At 45.2% G+C, this 13,843-nt stretch overlaps 1 long non-coding RNA gene across 1 annotated transcript; it reads left to right on the forward strand.

Moving 5' to 3' along the window:
- The first annotated feature begins 2,082 nt into the window (after nucleotides 1-2,082).
- On the forward strand, nucleotides 2,083-9,531 carry LOC125638017 (uncharacterized). Its single transcript, XR_007357129.2, has 2 exons — nucleotides 2,083-3,291; nucleotides 9,104-9,531. It is a non-coding gene; the product is annotated as an uncharacterized LOC125638017 (long non-coding RNA).
- Nucleotides 9,532-13,843: the final 4,312 nt, after the last annotated feature.

Below are 13,843 nucleotides of genomic sequence, written 5' to 3' on the forward strand. Positions count from 1 at the left end.
TTGGCATGTCTGGCCCCAGGCCCTCACTGCCTCCCTGGCCTCCCCATACATCCCTTCTGTCTCCTGCTGCCTTCCCCACATTGTGCCTGGGCCCTGATGCCTCCCCTGCCCCTCCCCCGCTCCCCATTGGCCTGAGTTTCTTTCCATAGCCTCTCATCCCAGGCATGCCCTGCTCCTTGCCTCTTGACCAAGACATCCTCCCTGACCACGGTGCCCCCTGATCTCTGGCAGATTGGCATTGCTCCTGTTTTTCAACCCCAGACTAAACAATTCTCCATACCTTCTATTTTATTATCCAAATCACAGATTTTGATCCCTGTAAACCTCACATTTTGTTCCACTGATGTCAAAAGTCTTACATGTTGTACCACTTTGCTTTAAAGTTTCCATTAACTCATGTATCTCCCATGTGTTAGGCCCTAGTTTGTGCAGCAGGAGAGGGTAATTCAGCCCTCTTTCTGCTATGATCTCTGTTCACTTTTTTTCAAAGGGTTTTCATCTTTTCCTTTTTTCCTTTCCCAGGCTGTCACCTACTATTAAATTCTATAGGCTCATACAGTAATTTTTATAGGACTCTGCTACATGTCTACAGAACACAACTGATTTCAGCTGTGCTAAATTTAAGCAGACTCTCATTTTACATCTTTGCCAAATTCTTTTCTTAAGTCCTCATTGATCTCAAAATGAAACTGACAGAATTTGATTTCCCCCAAACAGAATGTAGACCTTTGATTCTGGAATCAACATGCTGCCCCCCACCCCCACCCCATGCTCCTGTAGTCCTACAAAGAGATTCAGGCAGGTGGATCCCCATTGACTTCAAAGAGTTACTGTGCAGACTCAAGAGATCTAGTTGCAGATCAGCATACTGTCATTGAAATGAATGGAGCTACGCCAGCCAACACAAGTGAGAATGTAGTATGCTGAATCTACTCCTAAGGGCCATTCCCTAAAATGTGTATGTTCAGCAGTGTATTTAGATTATTCATATCGTAATTCACTGGTGCACAACTTCATAAATATGTAAGACCATCTCACGTTAGGCAATAGTTAAAAGCTAAATTCATCTGTATCTGCAATATTTCTGTTTGTGTATTTGTCCACAGAGATAACAATAATCAGCATTCCCATGAAACAATGCTCTTGAACTACAAATTTTAATGGGTGTGAAAAGAAACTGGTGAATAATGCCTAAAAGAGTGTCCAAATACAGCCAAATCTTTTCACAGAGAACTTATTTTTAGGTTCATTGTGGTGGTCATGGACGTGCTGTCATATGAATTGGGATAATGTCAGTTTCAATGTGAACATAGAGCATGCGTGCAAAACGTTTACAGTGCAGCCATGTGCAGGCACAAGTCAATTTGCAATGATTCATTGCTGAGGGTTTTGTGTTTTTTTAACTCATTGCTGAGTGTGGGTTTTTTTTTTTTATTTTATTTTATTTCCTGAACTCAGTCCCACCACCAAACTGTAATTTCCCAAACTACGTCTGGAGTCTGGCTGATTTAGGAACAGCACTGATGAGCTACCTGAAAGCAAGTCCCATCCCACACCTGCTGATTAGAAACAAGTAACCTCAGCCTTTGAACTCTTGTTCATGTGACTAATAGAATTACAATGAATGCAATGGCCTTATTTATGTAAGTAAGTGTTTGCAGTAAGGATCCCCAAATGGCTATGGTTCTGTGTACAAAGATGATGCTAAAGGAGGATTTAATGAAGAGAGATGCAATATGAGAGGATGGTGGTGGGTTAGACAGGACATAAAGGCACATATCCAGGGAGGATGTAGACTCTTTTCTCCTTGGTAGGAAAACATGTGCTGTAAAAGCTCTCATGAGGAAAATAAAAACAAAATAAATGAAAATAAAAATAAAGAAGCTAAAGATGTTTAAAGAACAGGAGTACTTGTGGCACCTTAGAGACTAACAAATTTATTTGAGCATAAGCTTTCGTGAGCTACAGCTCACTTACATCCAATGAAGTGAGCTGTAGCTCACGAAAGCTCATGCTCAAATAAATGTGTTAGTCTCTAAGGTGCCACAAGTACTCCTTTTCTTTTTATGAATACAGACTAACACAGCTGCTACTCTAAAGATGTTTAGAGATTAATCACAAAACATTGAATATGTTGATGGTTATCTGTCCTGCCATCAAAACAAAGGACAGATATTTTAAAATATTTTAAGGTAGTCAACAGTGCTTTGGAGTACAAGTTGGTCATTTGAATGGCTAACCTTTTCTAAGAAGATTGTTTTTAAATTATATTCATGTCACAGCTTTGTATGACTGAACTGTTTTCTCTGAAGTGGCTGGGTGGCTTTAAAAACACGTGAAATGGCTTGCCTTAGATATTGCCGTCTTTTTTTAGTTAAGTGGTACAAATTAATAATTCCTTTGTGTGAGGTAAAGCCTCATTGCAATGCTGTTCCTGTGACTGGAGTAAGTCACAGTTCTGCACCCTGAGTGCAGACATTTGCAGTTCATCAGGGCTGTGCCAATTGTGGGAAATGCTCACTTCACTAGTCAGGGTGTGTCTTTGATGAGTCTGGAGATGATGGGGAAATGCCCTTTGCCTCCTGGGAAGAGTTGGAAGGGGGATCCCAAGCGAGAGCAGCTGGGGCATTGCTATGTGTGATTCCTCTGGTTCCCCCTTCCTCTCCCTTCAGTATGTGCTTATGGAGGAGGAGGAGGAGGTGATTGTTGCTTCTTTCTTGTTCCCTCCCTGTTTCCCTCTCCACATGCTGCTAGGAAGGTTCAGCCAGGGTATCTCACATGGTGGGAGGGGCTCCATTACCTGGATACCCACTCCTGCTGTGGGGCCATGATCAGGGCACATTGCCTGGGTGGCTATAGCTTGCTCTTGCTGCTGAGTGGTCATTTGGGGCTCTGTTCCAGTCTGATTTTTACCCACCCTTATCTAGTATGTCTGTTATTATACTGATGGAGAAAGTTTGAATGCCAAAGTTTGTTTGGGTCTGGAAGGATTTTTTTCCCCATGTGGCAAAATTGGCAAACTTCTGTGTGGGTTTTTTCACTATACTAAACAGGTATTTAATCTGTACTGTTTACAAGGACAAAACTCCATGTAGCAAACATGGAAATAAAATGGGCTGTATGGAAATTGCTTTGCTAAAACCTAATTAAAAGGTTTTGTGATACAGGTGGACATTTTGGTTCAGATCCTCAGCTGGTGTATGTCGATATGGCTCCATTAGCGTCACGAGATCGACACCAGTGTCCAATCTACAACGGATGGAGATATGTCCTTTCTGTTACAAAGCAGAGGTAAATACACATTTATTAAAACACACAGTTTAGACCATTCCCTTTCGGTAATCATCTAAATCTAGAAATAGGTGTAAGGAAAATAAAACTAATTTAAAAACATGAGTCAAAGAGTGTAAATGGTAATTAATGCTGACTCAACAGTAATAACTTTAAGTAGCTTTTCCTGTAGCTTGTTTACAGCTTTATTGGAGAGTATTTGTTAACCTCACCACTGGCTTTGCCCACTTTTGGGTCATGCAGATGTTTTGCAGTTGGAAACAATTTCCCCCTGTTTTTTTCTGCAAATATGTTCTCCTAGATCTCTGTGCAGTGTAGTGGGAGAGGAGAATAAAGGCCAGAGTCTTTCATTATTTCAGGGTCTAAATCTATTGGACCATATGGTCCCTACTGAAGTGGAGAGCATATTTTAGTAAACTGCTGTGAGATGGCACCACAGTCTGAATGATGGTATCTCAACTTTGATGCACACTGAACCAAATGTCTGGGGTAATATTAAAGGAATCACCTAAGAGAGACTGAATAAGTGAAGAGACTCTGATGCTGGTCATTTTAGACCAGGTCAGTCTAGAGACTATTCAGATCAATTTGCTTGTGTATTAGTATAGATAAAAGTAATTTTTCAAATGTATTACGGTATATTTGGTGTTTAACTTCATGAAAACTAATGGGATGGTGTGTGCATTGTTTTTATTTATCCATGTCCTGTTACATTTACATTGTAAATGCCCCATAACTAAAAAAACTCAGACAATAAAGAATCCTGGTGAAATGCAAATTAAGAACTTTAACAGAAAAGTGCTAATTTCAAAGTAAGTGGCCATTGTGTGTGATGACCGGAGGTCAAAGACTCAAAGCACATCTGTCACTCATTGTCATCAAAGGAAAAGCCCACCTGGTAGAGAGACTGTCAGCTTTCTTTTTTGTCAGAAGAAGCTCTATGTATGGATGCATGGAAAGATCCTTCTGGCCTGTTTGGACCCTTACAGGGAAGTGTACCAGAATCAAAACAGAGACCCCAGAGACAATCTAGGTTTCCTGAAAAGACTTTTGGGAAACTGGAAGCTCTTACATCACTGCCACCATTTGGAATTACAAACTGTTAATATATTTTACCTACAGTGTATATATATACTGTTAATAACATCTGTTAATATATTTTACCTGCTTTAACCTCTTAATAACTCTCATTTCCTTTTCTTAGCTAATAAACCTTCAGTTAGTTTAGTATAGAATTGACTGCTAGCATTGTCTTTGATGTAAGATGTGACCAATTGATCTGGGATAGGTGACTGGTCTCTTGTGACATGGAGCACCCTGATGTGGTGTGATTTTTGGTTTACTTGACCTTTTATCATAAAGTTAAGTCTGTCTGGGTGGCAAGATAGTCTGGAGAGTCTAAGAGGACTGTCAGTGACTCCATGGCAAGAGTGGTATAGTGATCCAGGAGTTCACTTGTGTTACTGGTTGGGTGAAATCTAATTACAGAACACACCACCAGTGTGGGGTATCTACCTTGTTTTCTGACAGTGTGCCCTGAGGTAGGCACACACAGTGTTGAGCCACTCCAGGCACCGTGGCAGAGACATCTGACTGACTGGACATTCCTAAAGTAGGGAGTGGTTTTGAGCTTATAAATAAGAAGACTGCAGTGGGGTCTCTTTCCCTCTCTCATCTGCCATCCAGATGCTTTGTGATGCAACATAACATTCCATATGATCTGCATATCATTATGGATTTGCATACACTGGGAAAATGAACTGAACATTACAAATTGGGTGAGTGTATGTACAACACGAAGGCTCAAAATTCCCTATGACTCCTCACTTAATAGTTGACGGTCTAAGGGTACGTTTATATTTGAGCTGGGAGGTGTGATTCCCAACTCACATGAATATACCCATTCTAGCTCTGCTCCAGATAATGTGCTAAAAATATCTCTGTTGCATAGGGGGGCGCTCTGGCTAGCTGCCTGTGTACAAACCCACCTGGGCCCCCTGGATACATACTCAAGATGCAAACCCAAGACAACACCCATGCTTCCCCAGCTACTCTGCTATTTTTTTTTTTTTGCATGCTAGCTGCAGAAGAGCTAGTATGGATACATTCAAACAAGCTGTGAATAACACCTCCCAGTTCAAATGTATCTGTACCGCCAGTGTGTCATCCCATAGGTCAGGTTGCCTCTCTTTTCAAATTACCAAATTTTGATAAAATATTAATAAAAGGGCTGAGTCCTACAAGCCTTACTTCAATCGAACTATTTGCATGAGTAATGGTGGCAGGACTAGTGCAAAATGTATGCACTGGAATGTATTTACAATTTGATTAACGAGACTCCTTCTCCTTTGTTTCTGAAGATTGTTTTTATTTTTATTGTGGATATGCTGTTTTGCTACTTCTCTGTTATGGACAACATTTCTGTAATTTTAGCAACTAAGATCTGAAGTTCAATCTTACTCCATTGAAGTCATTTTTATTTTTTTCTATTGACTTCCATGAATGTTGTATCAGGCCTTAAATGATGAATGCTCTGCTACATGCAATTATTGTCTCATAGCTTCCCCCTAAGAGCTAAAAACTTACATATTTGTAACTTCTGTATTCTCTCCTGTTGTATTTACCTCTGGATTTTGAGACACATCTGAGAAGGTGCTGCATTATGACACAGATGATCAAAATGTTTTCTCCTAAATGCATTTTGAAAAATTACTATTTTTGCTTCATTTCTGACGCACTAGTGTGATTTATTTTTCATATAAAGATTTTCAGTGCACTAACAAATCTGAGATACTTTCAATATGCTGTCTACTTTATTTTGTGTTGCCTGTGTTCTCTGTACTTCCATGTCTTCTACAGGCAGTAGAGTCATGCCATGACAAAGAGATATCTAACTTTCAGTGAAATATAGTGAATGTTTAAAACTACTCAGTGGTAGAAAAATAGCTGTTTAGACATTTCAGTATGCTTCTTGGCAAAATAACTTTTTTAAAGGAACTTTTGAAAAATGTTCAGCTTTTACAATTCCTTAGAGGCTGAACAATCAACTACATATAAAACACTTTTCAGATCCTAGGAAGAAAATTGCTTTAAAATATATTAAATGTTTATCTTTGTTTGACAGAGTTAATAATATTTTAGGGATATGCAAAAATAGCTTTTCCACAATTTTTGATCCCCATCAGTATTTTGTAATGGATTTTCGTTTCACATTTTTGATGTGGTGTTTACAAAGTGAGACAGGCAAATAGCATTTTTTCCCAAGTTTTGTCAATGCACTTCACTGTTATCAGAATTCAGTCTAGTGTGACCCCAGATGGTTATTGTTCTCAAGGAGTGATATCTGTAGTTTTACAGGGTTTGACAGTGTTTCAGATGGAAGACACGTGTCTTGGAAGGGTTGGCATTCAGGAGCCATGTGCAATAATATTCTCCAAGGACACGCAGGGAGCCATTTAGAATGTGCTCAAATCCTTCTGACTGCATGGCAATGAAAAATCTTTGGCATAAATGATTCTTTGCACATTGGGAAATTCTGGTTGGTCATTTGTGTAGGCATTAAGCAACAAGGGTGCTAGTGCTGATCCTTGGGGAAACATATTCCATGGAATCTCTCATCAACTTTTCTGAACATTCATCTTGATAAAGAAACATTGATTCCAGAGCAGGGAGATCTGGGCATCTTGATGTTTCTCAGAATTCTTGCTAGTTTCACTAGGAGTGCATGACAGTTGTGAGTGTCATAAGTGTCAACAGCCCCTGACATCCAAAGAGTACACCAAGAAGCTTAAAAAAATGGAACCCCAGGAACTGTGTACTCCAAAAACTGGCGAATTTAAAATGGGGAGCAAACCCTAAAACACTCTGAGCAACCAGTCTCATCCTGTAATGCTCAGCTGTGGAATAATCCGCCCTGTATAATCACAATTGAGCCATGCATACAAAATTGATACTGAACTCAATCAATCCTGTAGGATCAGCACAATCCTTTGAAACCAACTCCAGCATTGTCCTTATACTACCTAGCTGGGATTGCCCCATCATCAGAGGGGCAGGATGCCCTCAATAACAGGGAGAGACAAAATAAGATGTTCATGGCATGGCCAGACTTCACCACCCAAGACACTGAAATCCAGAAAGAGCTTTTCCTCTGAAAATACCTTACCCCAAAATACAATGGTGGAAGTCATACAGTAAAAAATAAAAAAAATTGTGGGAAATGCAGATGACCCTGAAGAACTTGGCTCCTTCAGAACAACTCCCTCTAGGCACTGACCTCAAGGAAAAACACTGCTATACTCTAAATTGAGGGAGAGTTGGTGTAGCAAAGACTTGTGATAACATAACCAAAGGGAAGCAGAATGAACCCAAATATGAATGTGGAGAGGTTAGACAAACCTTTGCCCAAACCTTTGCCCAATGTAGTGCCCCATCAATATCCTGTACCCGTGAGAAACTATTTGAAATAAGTGACAACACTAAGTCCAGACTGTGGTTTTGCAGTAACTAGTTATGGTGATGATCTGCAACTTCTTTGTTTAATCTGGGTGTATGTTTACATATGGGGGATTTGTAATGCACAAAAATGGAAAGTAGGATGAGCACATCAAACTAATTTTGCTCATAGAAGAGGTGAAAGACCAATACATGAAGTAACTGAATTACAAGGACTGTTTCCATCAGGTTATAAAGTGCTATATTCTGCAACAAATCATCCTAAAATGACAGATTTCTAAAAGAAAATGCACTGCCTTTTATTTACCAGGTTTCAGAGTAGCAGCCATGTTAGTCTGTATTCGCAAAAAGGAAAGGAGTACTTGTGGCACCTTACAGACTAACCAATTTATTTGAGCATAAGCTTTTGTGAGCTACAGCTCACTTCATCGGATGCATTCAATGGAAAATACAGTGAGGAGATTTATATACACACAGAACATGAAAAAATGGGTGTTTATCATGCACACTGTAAGGAGAGTGATCACTGAAGATGAGCTATTACCAGCAGGAGGGGGGGAGGGGGCGAGAAAAACTTTTGTAGTGATAATCAAGGTGGGCCATTTCCAGCAGTTAACAAGAACGTCTGAGGAACAGTGGGGGGGGGGGGGCAATGGGAGCTGCGGAAGTGGTGTGGACTTCAGGGACGTGCTGGCTGACACTTCACGCAGCTCCCATTGGCCGGGAATGGCGAACTGCAGCCACTGGGAGCTGTGGGGGGTTGTGCCTGCAGACGGTCAACGTAAACAAAATGTCTCATGGCCCGCCAGCAGTTTACCCTGATGGGCCGTGTGCTGAAGATTGCTGACCCCTGATCTAGACCTTTAAATAGAAATGAATAGTCTTTGACTGTAACACAATTCAAAGACTGTTTGGTTAATCATTTGCATTTTCTTTCTTTCATATATCAGACAGTTCAGTACATAGTCTTTGTGGATTTTTATATTGACATTTATTGAAGTGTTCTGATTGCTGCATAGATATTATCTAAAACATTCTGATTTTTAGAAGAACAAGCATAACTAAAACTCAATTTTAAACCCTCAGGAAATCCCGAAGATAAAACAATTTCTTTGGCATAAGCGCAATAACACCAAACCAGCCCTTCTGCTATTTATACCATCACTCATTTCAGCTATAGCAATAAAATTTTGATTAACTGTAGCCCTAGAAACCCACCTACATCTCCCCAGATAGAGCTACCCACAGACGCAAATAGATCACATGTAGTCCCAAAAATCACAAATTATAATGAGCAACACTGAATATATTTTGTGCCGTTACTTTGTCCCACTTATGTCTTCTCTTTGGTCCTTAGGTTTCTCCTTTATGTCCATGCCACCACAGTCCTTACAAGACTCTTCTGGGACAGGATCCCTTTGTCTGTGTCCTTTTGACTGAAACATCTGATTAGTGCTAAGATGTAAAGTGCTTGTTGGGGGTCACATTCTGCATTAATTTATATTACATACAACCCCACTTAAATTCAGAGCTGGATGAGGCGTAAATCAGTACACAATGTGGTCCTAATTTTTTTCCCAAGTAACAAAAATTTTATTGAAAGTCCATTTTTTCTTTTTCTGCATGCATAGTTCCTTTTCCTTTTCTTTCTACACGTTATCTTCAGTGACCTGTGACCAGATTCAAAAGTTATAGCAGCAGTCACACATGTCAGCCTCAATTATTCACTCTATGAATATGTATCTGCTGTTTAATTTTCATTAAACTTTTGCCTACGTCAATGTATTTTTCTGAATGAATGAGCCTTGCCTTTCCAGATTGATTATTCACAAATCATGCTTATAACTTACTACTGCTAATAATGGTTAGCAATGAGCACAATAAAGTATCAGGATACACTTCCTTATGCTTGTTATACCCATCAAAGCAGGAACTGGGAAACCCAAGCCCCTAGAAATGGTGTCCCTCACCTGTCATCTATATTACATCCTGATGGCAGTATTGCCCATCCATTTCATTCATCAATAGGATGCTACTAAAGGAAAGTAGATGATGTAGCTATGTACCTGGAGAATGACCTCTAGGAAAGTTTGTGAGGGCTATCTCTAAATATGCAGCATCATCTTAACACAAAATGAGGGTCTCTCTAAATGAGATGGATGAGGGGGTAAATCCAGATCCCTCTAGATGTACGCCAGTTGGGTCTTTGTCTCATATTCATCCTCCTTTTGGGCCTTTGCAGGTTGGGAGGCTACTTCTAACTTCCCTAAATGAGCTCCACTCCCACAGGCAGAACCCCAAGATCTCAGTCACCTGCAAGGATGGGGGAAAGGTTCTACCTTCTTTTATCCTTGCTAAGGAAACTATGCGGTTATCTGCACACACTAGCTTAACTAAAGGTGTGTTTTAAAATTGGTTTAAGCCTTTGATACACTCAATTTTTGTATTTGTTAATTAGAGATGTGATTTTTTACCAATACAGTTATATCAGGATAACCACTAATGTGGACTCAATTGTACCAGTTGTGACAAAGTTCCTGCTCTGCCTTGGTGGGTCTTGAGCTTATTGGTGGATTTGCTCAACTTGGAGCTTCACAGCAGCCCTCAGCTTGGCCGTTTTTCTGAATTCACAGTCCAGGTCGACTCCTCCTGTGTCTGACCAGGAGTTGGGAGGTTTGTGGGGAACCCGGGCCCACCCTCTACTCCAGGTTCCAGCCCAGGGCCCTGTGGATTGCAGCTGTCTAGAGTGCCTCCTGGAACAGCTGTGCAACAGCTACAACTCCCTGGGCTACTTCCGCATGGCCTCCTCCCAACACCTTCTTTATCCTCACCACAGGACCTTCCTCCTGGTGTCTGATAATGCTTGTACACCTCAATCCTCCAACAGTCCACATTCTCACTCTCAGCTCCTAATGCTTCTTGCTCCCAGCTCTCACATGCACACCACAAACTGAAGTGAGCTCCTTTTTAAAACCCAGGTGCCCTGATTAGCCTGCCTTAATTGAATCTAGCAGCTTCTTGATTGGCTGCAGGTGTTCTAATCAGCCTGTCTTAATTGTCTCCAGAGGTTCCTGATTGTTCTGGAACCGCCCCTGTTGGGAAACGGAACATCCTTTGCTTGCTCCTCAGCTATCTGCTTTCTATTCTTTCCTAAAGCCCCCTGGCCCGGATTTTTCTTACTTTTTGCACCTGCCTTAGTCCCCCCCCGACCGGGCCAGACGCTTTTTTGTTTTTTCTTTTCATTTTTTGTGTTTTTTTTCCGTCTACGTCCTTCGCCAGCACCCGCCCCCCCCACGCCTGCTTTCGGGCGCAGCTACTTGCCTCAGCTGAGCCCCCGGAGGAGGGGGGGGAAGATTGCCGATTTGCTGTCCGGGGGGGGGGGAGTGGAAACCCCCAGACCCAGCCGTCTTGCCAGCAGCTCGGACTTTACAACATTCTTAACATGCCGAAGGCCTTGGAACACAGCCAACACAGCCGGAGAAGGAGATTTCAGCAGAAAGAAGAAATAATTCAAGGGAGCTATAAATCATCGTGAAGAGGGCCGTAAGATTGAGTAACTTTCTGAATTATACTCTCGTGGGGGGGAGTTTGACTGTGATTACTTGCGTTTGTGGCGGCACAGGGGGTGTGGCGTGGAGACCCCCACCCCCGATCCATCGGTGCCCCTACCCCCCCATCGTTATTACAACTGTCACGGCCCCCCCGCCGTCTGTCCCTGCTGGCAATCTGCCATCTCCTTTCGGATCCAGCTGTTCGCTTTGAACTTTGCCTTCCGGATCGGACACAACAGCCGACCAACCGAGACTCTTTGGACAAACGTGTGTGGGTCTGCACCCCCCCCCCCGGATTGCTTATCCCACAGCTTACCCCTATTACTGGACCCCGATTTTGTTCCCCCCCTCCTCCCAGTCCCCCCCCCTCGGCATTCCTTCTCTTCCTGTCCGCAGCCTAGCGGAAGGAGGGGCTATTCCGTTTTCTCCCCTTCCCCCCTCCTCCTTCCGGTGTCTCCCTGTCTTTCCCTGCTCACAATGGCGGGGAACGAGAGGGGTGAGATTGCTTCCACAAAATTAGTTGTCCCTTCCCCACCACCACCCCTGCCCGACCCCCAAGTTCCCCCCCCTGCCACTATTGCTAAGATACTTGCCACCCCCCCTGCTGGAGCACCGGTAGCAGGAGGCACCAGGGTGATTGCTGCTGCTGCTGCACCCACCGCCCACCCAGATTCTAGGAAAACCCCCCCGGTTCGCCGGAAGGGCCAGGGCAGATGGAAAGGAAAGGGCCCCGCTAAAACCACTGAGCCCTCCATGGCAGGGGCTGCCCCCACCGCTGCGGCCTCGTCATCAACCGTGGCGCCCCTCCCTGTGTTTCCCTCCACCAGCTCTGCGATTGCCCCTCCCCCGGCCCCCAGGACGTATGCCCGGGCGGCGGCGGGCTCTCCCCTACCTGCCGCCTCGTCATCTCGCCCCCCCCTCGCCTCCGCCACCATCACCAGCGGCCGAGGCCCTTTCCCCGCCTTGACCAGGAAGCACGGCGTCCGTTGCCTCCTGGTGCCCGCCTCGCCCCACGTGGAGACATACGTGCAGGCGTTGGAGAAGGTGGTAGGACCCACGGCTATTGTGGCGGCCTCCAAGATGTATGGGAAGGTTGTTTTCTTCTTAGCCTCGGAGGATGCCGCCCAGGAGGCAGTAGAGAGGGGCCTGACGGTGGGGGGGGGTGTTTGTCCCCCTAGAACCGTCAGAAGACCTGGGCGTCCGCCTCGTCCTTACCTCTGTTCCTCCCTTCTTACCCAATGCTGCCCTGTTACCCGCTCTTTCCACCCTGGGGAAACTTGTCTCTGTCATCAGCCCTCTCCCGTTGGGCTGCAAGGACCCCACCCTCCGTCACATTTTTTCGTTCCGCCGGCAAGTGCAGCTTCTACCACCAGCAGGGGCGCGTGACGAAGAGGCGCTTGAGGGGTCCTTTCTAGTCCCCTACCAGGGAGCCCGCTATCGGGTCTTTTATTCTACTGGATAGGCCCGGTGCTACCTCTGCCATTCAGCGGGGCATGTCCGCAGAGACTGCCCTTTGGCCCGGGGGAGAGGGGCCCCCGAAACCCCCGAGACCCGGCAGGACATCGGCCCCGTTGCTGCCGACGCCCCTGGCTGCCCGGCACCTGAAACCAACCCTCCTCCTACTCGATCCATTGCTGCTCCCGTCCGGGCCCAGGAGATACCTTCCCTACAACGCCCGGGCGAGCAAGGGAGTTCCACCCTTGCTAGTACCAACCCAACAGAGCCCATGGAGGAGGGTGTGGCAAGGATATTATCGGGTATAGGAGAGGGCCCTCCCCAAGGAGAAGCCCCCGCCCCTCATGTTGCCCCACCGCTACCTCCCCGAACTCCTAAACCATCGCCTCCGCCCCCCGACACGACCCCTGCTAACCAGCCCCCAGATGACGCTATGGAGGGCTGGACCCTAGTCCAGGGGAAGCGAGGCAAGCGGAAGGCTCGAGCTCCGCTGCATCCACCCGACGCAGAAGCCCCCCGGAAGACCAGGAAAGGAGGCACTGCTATCGAGCCTCCCGCCACGGCCGTGAGCGAGATCCATCCGCTGGTGTCGGGAGGGGAAGACGGACTGGCATTGGAGGGCAGAATCCCCCCTCCACGGGAGACCCTCCCCTCTGAGACTTCTGAGGACGCCCCTTCTGCCTGGACGCTACCCGAACCCCCCGCGGACCCCGAGGCGGCCGTTGAGGCGGACCCTAGAGGAGAGGCCCCCGGGGTGGCAGGAGTTGGCCTCTCCCCTGTGTATGCGGAGATTGAGGCCCTAGATTTCACCCCGGTCACCCAGGGAGGGGATGATTTGCTGCCGGCTGGCCTTGAGCTGGGTAGCCTTACCCCAGCCTCCCTTTCCCCATGCTCCCTCCCCCTAATTGTCTTCCCGGGTGAGCACTCTGCAGAAAGTGGTTCACCACCTGATGCCATGGCCGCCAAGACCACCATGGAGCCAGCATCTAGCATTATTGGGAGCCCCCTCCCTTACCCCTTAACCCTTGACTCTGCTCAGGAGGCACTTTCCTTTAGCTGCTTGCCTCCTGCACCCCAGAGCCTTACCCCTG

Source organism: Caretta caretta, chromosome 1, assembly GCF_965140235.1.
Source record: "Caretta caretta isolate rCarCar2 chromosome 1, rCarCar1.hap1, whole genome shotgun sequence".
NCBI classification, from domain to species: domain Eukaryota; kingdom Metazoa; phylum Chordata; order Testudines; family Cheloniidae; genus Caretta; species Caretta caretta.